The sequence below is a fragment of the Dama dama genome, chromosome 26, assembly GCF_033118175.1.
Source record: "Dama dama isolate Ldn47 chromosome 26, ASM3311817v1, whole genome shotgun sequence".
In the NCBI taxonomy this organism is placed as follows: Eukaryota; Metazoa; Chordata; class Mammalia; order Artiodactyla; family Cervidae; genus Dama; species Dama dama.
This window is the reverse complement of record NC_083706.1, coordinates 19445277-19454720: the sequence shown is the minus strand read 5'-3', so window position 1 is coordinate 19454720 and position 9444 is coordinate 19445277. Positions and strand designations below refer to the sequence as shown.

General features: G+C 38.5%; 1 pseudogene; it reads left to right on the top strand.

Moving 5' to 3' along the window:
* Window positions 1–4576: 4576 nt before the first annotated feature.
* Window positions 4577–5547, top strand: LOC133047053 (olfactory receptor 5I1-like; annotated as a pseudogene).
* The last annotated feature ends 3897 nt before the right edge of the window (window positions 5548–9444 follow it).

Below are 9444 nucleotides of genomic sequence, written 5' to 3'. Positions count from 1 at the left end.
CTATAGCTTCTATAGGGATCTGAAACACTCACCTTGTTTAAATAAGCTTTTTTGTTAACAGAAATAAACTGAAACATAATTGGCTACCTGATAGTTCCAATTAATTTATTTTCTGTTCTAACATTGTTTTGCTATATACTTATGAAAGAAAAGATAGTGAATCACTTCAGTTTGATTGAATCCTTTTTTCATTCCCATTGAAAGCAAGAACCCGAGATTCACTCTCATCCGACTTTCCCCCTCGTGCTTCTCTTCTCACTCACGTTTCTCTAGGTGCATGGTGATGGTGGTGGTAGAGGTGATTTAGTTACTAAATCGTATTCGACTCTTTGCAACCACATGGACTGTGGCCCCGCCCAGCTCCTCTGTCCATTAGATTTCCCAGGTAAGAATACTAGAACGGGTTGCTGTTTTTTATCACCAGGGAAGCTTCCTGATCAGGGATCAAACCCAGGTCTCCTGAATTGTAGGCATTCTCCTGCATTGTGGGCAGATTCTTTAAGGGCTGAGCCACCAGGGAAACCATTCTTAGGCTATTGAAAGGGATATGGAATTTAGAAAGATGGTAATGATAACCCTATATGCAAAACAGAAAAAGAGATACAGATGTACAGAACAGACTTTTGGACTCTGTGGGAGAAGGCGAGGGTGGGATGTTTCAAGAGAACAGCATTGAAACATGTATATTATCTATGGTGAAACAGGTCACCAGCCCAGGTTGGATGCATGAGACAAGTGCTCGGGCCTGGTGCACTGGGAAGACCCAGAGGGATCGGGTAGAGAGGGAGGTGGGAGGGGGGACGGGGATGGGGAATACATGTAAATCCATGGCTGATTCGTGTCAGTGTATGACAAAACCCACTGCAATATTGTAGAGTGATTGGCCTCCAGCTAATAAAAATAAATGAAAAAAAAAAAAAAAAGAAAGAAAGGAAGAAAAAAGAAAGGGATGCTCACTGTGAGTCCCTGAGAGTAATGGACTGTGTTTTCAGGAAATAACTGAGTCATTCTGCCCTGCCTTCAGCAAGTCTGCACCACAGCCTGTCTCACAGAGGCCACACTGTTAAATCTCTAACCACCTTCATGGCTATCCTCATGAACTGTGACTTCACACATATATGAATTTGAATTACACCTGTCAACTACTTGTGGAGTGACTCAGAACATTAAGCTTCAGTGTCCCCATGCAACATACAGAATCAATAATGAGAATCTAGCTTACGCAGCTAATCTGTCTTGATGTTTTGGAGGCAGCAGCCTGGGTTCCAATCCTATTTTCATCACATCTTGGCTCTCCAGCTCTCTGCTTTAGCTCCTCAACTGTAAGAGAAAGATGACAGTAACAGAAACTGCTGTGAAATTTTGTTAGTATACTTTTGTGTGACAATTAAATGAATTATATGTAAAGGGTTAAGAATATTGCATTTCACACCACAATCATTATATAAATGATAACTATTATTTTAAAAAAATCTAGTGACATAGTTCTATTTATCAGCTAGGGATGAGCGAGAGCACTGGAATTGTCTCTGTTGTTGTTTCGTCATTAATCGTGTCCGACTCTTTGTGACCCTGTGGATGCAGCCCGTCAGGCTTCTCTGTCCCTGAGATTCTCCAGGCAAGGAAACTGGAGTGGGTTCCCATTTCCTTCTCTAGAAGATCTTCCCAGATCAGGGATTGAACCCACATCTCCTGCTTTGGCAAATGGATTCTTTACTGCTGAGCAGACAACAGTGGAGTAATTGAAACTAATCTTCACTCTTTACCTATTATGTGACGGTCTATCTAAGTGAGACAGCAAGAAACTATAGATAGATAGTTTTCCTAGTTTAACCTGGCAGAGAAGCCATGTGAAATACTGTTATCATTATTAGAGTAAAATTTTAAATATATATAATGTTATATATACTATACATATAGTATATGTATTAAGTATAGCAGATTCTCTCTCTCTCATACACACACACACACACACACACAGTTGTGCAAGGTCATACAATCCACGTGGCTAATATGAGATTCTAATAAAATGTTTATTAACTCTAAATTTGGGTCTTATCATTCCTGAACACTCTGATTACCTTCAAAACAGGCAGAATAAGTATAAATTAACCACTGTCCTAACAAGGAGCTGCATCTCACTCACACTGTTTGAGGTAAGAACATAAGACAGCATCCTAACCCTTCTAATTCTCTTTGACTTTTCTGTGCCTATGTTATAGCACACTTTTAGTGATTAAATTATATTACAACAACGGAGTTCTTAGATCTGCAGCTATCTCAATAGTTTTATATAAGTGAGTGAATGACCCCAACCATTTGTTCTAGCCAACTGTGGCAGTAGTAACAAAGCTCAAAGCTCATTGGAGGTTTCACTTGCATGCTTTATAGATTTCCAAGTCATCATTCAGGGTTACAATAAAAAGTCTTATATTTCAAAGTCATGTTCAAATTCTCCTTGCTTCTAGAAAAATTTTAAGATTACAGAAACAGAAATTGACAAAATTCTTAGACTCAACATCCTGAATTATACTAGGATAAAAATTAAATGAAGCTATTTGTGTTTGTCACATATGTAATTAGTGAGGTGGCTATACAGAGTGATATTTAAAGATGAGAAGTTAATACTAATTTTTTGCCCACTTTACTCAGTCATCTAATATTTATGCTGTGCTTACTATAAGCCAAGAATGATGAAGAATGCCAAAAAGAAAAGCAGTTAATTACTTTAATCTCCTTAACTTGGTATCTTGACAGGATTTAAGGACTTTCCTTAAGTCCCTGTCTAAAACATGCTCTCAGCTGATGTTTACTGACATTTGCTTTCATTTCACTAATATCATTTTTGCTTTTATTATTTTTAATAGCTAAAATATATTTCATTGCATCACTCTAATCACAGTCAAGAGTACAACACATTCAGTTCAGTTCGGTTCAGTTCAGTGGCTCAGTACTGTACGACTCATTGCGACCCCATGAATCACAGCACTCCAGGCCTCCCTGTCCATCACCAACTCCCAGAGTTTACTCAAACCCATGTCCATCGAGTTGGTGATGCCATCCAACCATCTCATCCTCTGTCGTCCCCTTCTCCCCCTCCCCCAATCTGTCCCAGCATCAGGGTCTTTTCCAATGAGTCAACTCTTTGCATCAGTTGGCCAAAGTACTGGAGTTTCAGCTTCAGCATCAGTCTTTCCAATGAACACCCAGGACTGATCTCCTTTAGGATGGACTGGTTGGATCTCCTTGCAGTCCAAGGGACTCTCAGGAATCTTCTCCAACACCACAGTTCAAAAGCATCAATTTTTCGGCGCTCAGCTTTCGTCACAGTCCAACTCTCACATCCATACATGACCACTGGAAAAACCATAGCCTTGACTAGACAGACCTTTGTTGGCAAAGTAATGTCTCTGCTTTTTAATATGCTATCTAGGTTGGTCATAACTTTCCTTCCAAGGAGTAAGCCTCTTTTAATTTCATGGCTGCAGTCACCATCTGCAGTGATTTTGGAGCCCAAAAAATTAAAGTCTGACACTGTATCCACTGTCTCCCCATCTATTTCCCATGAAATGATGGAACCAGCTGCCATGATCTTACTTTTCTGAATGTTAAGCTTTAAGCCAACTTTTTCACCCTCCTCTTTCACTTTCATTAAGCGGCTTTTTAGTTCTTCACTTTCTGCCATAAGGGTGGTGTCATCTGCATATCTGAGGTTATTGATATTTCTCCCGGCAATCTTGATTCCAGCTTGTGCTTCTTCCAGCCCAGCGTTTCTCATGATGTTCTCTGCATAGAAGATAAATAAGCAGGGTGACAATATACAGCCTTGATGTACTCCTTTTCCTATTTGGAACCAGTTCCATGTCCAGTTCTAACTGTTGCTTCCTGACCTGCATACAGGTTTCTCAAGAGGCAGGTCAGGTGGTCTGGTATTCCCATCTCTTTTGGAATTTTCCACAGTTTATTGTGATCCACACAGGTGAAGGCTTTGGTGTAGTCAATAAAGCAGAAGTAGATGTTTTTCTGGAACTCTCTTGCTTTTTTGATGATTCGGCAGATGTTGGCAATTTGATTTGTGGTTCCTCTGCCTTTTCTAGTACAACACATTAATATCTATTAAATACTAGACAAAAGGAGTACATTTCCTAGAATTATCATTACAAGATGTACTCAAGTTAACATAATTTTAATAACAGATATGTTTTTCCTCTTATCATCATTTCACTTATCACTTCATTATTCATTTCATCCTCTACTAGCTATAGCCCTATACTTGAGAATTAAAAAAAAGTAAGCAATATGAGATGTTATCTGCACATGACTGTCCAGTGGAAGAACTAGCTATTGTTCAAACAAATACAATAAAACTATCAACCATGAGATAAAGCTACTAAATTCTGAAATATGTTTCTCAGAATTTGTATTTGGAAGGAGATTTGATCTGGGACTCTTGACTTGATTGCTTGTTTGTTGAAACAATAAAATAATCTTATGATTATATCTATTTTTTTCCTCTTTCCATCAGCATAGCATCTTAGGATGTTAGAATTATCATAAGAAGAAAACAGCACGTGATATGGATTTTTTAGTTGGGAACTATACCTTGGTGACTGAGTTTTTCTGTTAGGGTTTGCAACTTGCCCTGAACTGCAGATTGTCCTGTTTCTCCTGTTTCTGACTTTGTACTCTATGATTTTAGTGGGGAACATTGGTTGATGATGCTAATCAGGGTTGATCCGCACCTTCAAACACCCATGTATTTTTTCCTTAATAACTTATCCTTTGTAGACCTTTGTTATTCCTTTGTCTTTGTTCCCAAAATGCTTGTCAACTTCCTTTCTCAGAACAAGTCAATTTCCTATCACGGCTGTGCCCTGCAGTTCTATTTCTTCTGCACTTTCGCAGATACTGAATCCTTTATCTTGGCTGCCATGGTGTATGATGGATATGTCATCATCTGTAACCCTTTACTATACATGACTGTGATGTCTCGGGGCATCTGTATATGGTTGATCGTCTTGTCATACTTTGGAGGCAATATGAGTTCCCTGGTACACACATCCTTTGCATTTATTCTGAAATAGTGTGATGAAAATATCATTAATCACTTTTTTCTGTGACCTGCCTCCCTTGCTTAAGTTATCGTGTACAGACACGTCACTTAATGAGTGGCCTCTCTCCACATATGGCAGCTCAGTGGAAATTATCTGCTTCATCGTCAGCATCGTCTCCTATTTTTACATTCTCCTCTCAGTCTTAAAGATCCGTTCTTCTACCAGAAGGAAGAAGACCTTCTCTACCTGTGCTTCCCACCTGACATCCGTGGCCATCTACCAGGGGAATCTGCTCTTCATTTACTCACAATCCAGCTACCTGTATTCCCCCAACACTGATAAAATCATCTCAGTGTTCTACACCATCATCATCCCAGTACTGAATCTCTTGATTTATAGTTTGAGAAACAAAGACGTAAAAGACGCTGCTAAAAAAAGTCTTAAAACCAAAGATAAATTCCTCCTGAGACATAAGGTTCCAGGATTCATCTAAATCCCCGATTACAAACTCCAGCTGTGTGTATGCTCAGTCGTGTCCAGCTCTTTGCAAACCCATGGTCTATAACCTGCCAGGCTCTTTTGTCCTTGGAATTATCCAGACAAGAATACTGGAGTGGGTTGCCATTTCTTCCTCCAGGGAATCTTGCCCACCCAGGGATGGAACCTGTATCTCTTACTTATTCTGCATCGAGAGGCAGATTCTTTACCCTTGCAATGCCTGGGACTCAGTGTAACTAAGAACCTGCAACAACCTTGCCAGCATATACACAATTTCTCACACAAACACTTTATCAAACACTTGTTTTCACAGAACCAAACACATTTCATAGCCCCAAGATAAAGGAAACATTTAAAAGTTTCAAAATTGCTGCAAAGTAATAGCTGAATAACTTTCCAACTTTTCAGTTCAGTTCAGTCACTCAGTTGTGTCTGACTCTTTGCAACCCCATGGACTGCAGCACACCAGGCTTCCCTGTCCATTACCAACTCCCGGAGCTTGTTCAAACTCATGTCCATTGAGGTGATGATGCCATCCAACCATCTCATCCTCTGTCGTCTCCTTCTCCTCCTGCCTTCAATCTTTCCCAGCTACAGGGTCTTTTCCAATGAGTCAGTTCTTCACATCAGGTGATCAGAGTGTTGGAGTTTCAGCTTCAGCATCAATCCTTCCAATGAACATTCCTTTATCGTTGACTGGTTTTATCTTCTTGCAGGCCAAGGGACTCTCAAGAGTCTTATCCAACGTGACAGTTCAAAAGCATCAATTCTTTGGCACTCAGCTTTCTTTGTGGTCCATCTTTCACATCCTTGCATGACTACTGGAAAAACTATAGCTTTAACTAGATGGGCCTTTGTTGCTAAAGTAATGTCTCTGCTTTTTAATATGCTGTCTAGGTTTGTCATACCTTTTCTTCCATGGAGCAAGTGTCTTTTAATTTCATTGCTGCAGTCACCATATGCTGTGATTTTGGAACCCAAGAAAATAAAGTCTATCACATCCAACCTTTAGGAGCTGGGAGTTAATACCAGAACAGATTGTATTAGGTTGTCTGAAAAGATACAGTAAGAACCTCAGAGATTGTGCCAGTGTGTGTTTTCATGTGTAGAATATCTCCTTAAGAAGATTGCATTTACAAAATTACTGGATTAGAGAGGAAGCCAGATTCCTTTCGTTTCTGTGCTATCTCTTGTACCCAACTAGTCAATTGCACTTTGATCAGTTACTTAATTTTTCTGTCTCAGTTGTCTGACCTGTAAAGTGAGGAGAGTATAGTACCTACATCAGTGGCTGTTGTATGTTTGACTAAATGCTGAGAATCATGCTGAATCATTTTAAATACCTGATAGATCTTAAATACATACATTTCTTTAATCAATTAAAATACATAAAGTGCAACAAGATCGTGTGAGGCAGAGATGCTAGGAAAGCAATAGTACAATATCAAGTACCTTTTCTTAACTGCTGTCCAATAACAAGTCAAGAACCTTCTATACCCAACCTAATCCAAATTAATTTGAAAACTTTTTTCTAGGTGGCATCTTGTAGACTAAAGTTTAATTGCAAGCACAGTATTTGTTTTCCTCCTTATCTTTTATTTTTTACGTCTGAAAGTATTACTGAAAGTGTGGAACATCCTTCTCTGGTATCTCAGAAACACAATGAGCTACTGAGTGTATAACCTGTGTTTTCAATAGCCGGTCAACTGACATGACATTGGGAAGCACCACAGTGAACATTTACTTGAAGCCTGGACATAAAAGGACATGTATAATTGCAAAATATATTTCTATAACTTATGTTTTTGCTATTTATTATTATTTTCATCCTTATTATTTATTATATCATTATTTAATTGCCACTTATATATCTATCGGTGAGATATCTGTTCAAATCATGTTCCTATTTTTAATTGGATTGTGTTTTTATTATTTATAAACATTTTTGTATAGTCTAGCTACAAATTCTTTGTTGCAAAAATGTTTTGCAAATATTTTCTTCATCTATAAATCTAACATCTATCTATATTACATAATAATACATAACATTACCTAGTAATACAAAACATTAAAAATGATTTCATAAAATTATGTAACAGGAATAATTAATAATCAACAAAACATTTTTTTCCCCTCTGCTTATATTCTATTCATACTGCTTCAGTTTTCTTTTGCTATATAAACACTATCTCAAAATGGCACAGTTTAAATAACTGGGCTGTATTCTGTTATTCTTCATGTTGACCATGATCAGATGGTATCAAACCATACAGCATCCCATGGACAGAGGAGCCCAATGGGCCACAGTCCAGGGATTTGCTAAAGTGTCAAACGTGACTTAGTGACTAAACAACAACAACAACCAAGTATAAACATTAGTTTAAAGATTCTTGTTGCAGAAAGACCTCAGATTGGGAGATAATAATAGTAAACAAAGCAACAGACCAAGGATTAATCTCAAAAATATATAAGCAACTCCTGCAGCTCAATTCCAGAAAAATAAATGACCCAATCAAAAAATGGGCCAAAGAACTATACAGATATTTCTCCAAAGAAGACATACAGATGGCTAACAAACACATGAAAAGATGCTCAACATCACTCATTATCAGCGAAATGCAAATCAAAACAACAATGTGGTACCATTACATGCCAGTCAGGATGGCTGCTATCCAAAAGTCTACAGGCAATAAATGCTGGAGAGGGTGTGGAGAAAAGGGAACCCTCTCACACTGTTGGTGGGAATGCAAACTAGTACAGCCACTATGAAGAACAGTGTGGAGATTTCTTAAAAAACTGGAAATAGAACTGCCATATGACCCAGCAATCCCATTTCTGGGCATACACACTGAGGAAACCAGATCTGGAAGAGACACGTGCACCCCAATGTTCATCGCAGCACTGTTTATAATAGCCAGGACATGGAAGCAACCTAGATGCCCATCAGCAGACGAATGGATAAGGAAGCTGTGGTACATATACACCATGGAATATTACTCAGCCGTTAAAAAGAATTCATTTGAAACAGTTCTAATGAGATGGATGAAACTGGAGCCTATTATACAGAGTGAAGTAAGCCAGAAAGATAAAGAACATTATAACATACTAACACATATATATGGAATTTAGAAAGTGGTAATGATAACCCTATATGCAAAACAGAAAAAGAGACACAGATGTACAGAACAGACTTTTGGACTCTGTCGGAGAAGGCGAGGGTGGGATGTTTCGAGAGAACAGTATCAAAACATGTATATTATCTATAGTGAAACAGATCACCAGCCCAGGTTGGATGCATGAGATAAGTGCTCTGGCCTGGTACACTGGGAAGACTCAGTGAGATTGGGTAGAGAGGGAAGTGGAAGGGGGGATTGGGATGGGGAATACATGTAAATCCATGGCTGATTTGTGTCAATGTATGACAAAACCCATGACAATATTGTAAAGTAACTAGCCTCCAACTAATAAAAATAAATGAAAAAAAAAAAAAAGATTCTTGTTGCTTTATTTCAAAAGTAGTTGAGATTCCATCTTACAAATAACAACCTGTGAAAAAATGAACTTCATGTGAACAATATGTAATATTGTTTAGGTCTAAAAAATATGCACATCACTCACATTCCAATTTTCACGTATTATCCAAGACACACACACATGCAAACATGTGACACACATATAATGCATGCAAACACAATGGAGATAAGTCTATACATTTCAGAAACAACTGAAAGTGAAAGTCACTCAGTCATGTCTGACTCTTTGTGACTCCCTGAACTATACAGTCCATGGAATTCTCCAGGCTAGAATACTGGAGTGGGTAGCTATTTCCTTCTCCAAGAGCTCATTCTAAACCCAGGGATCAAACCCAGGTCTCCCTCATTGCAGACAGATT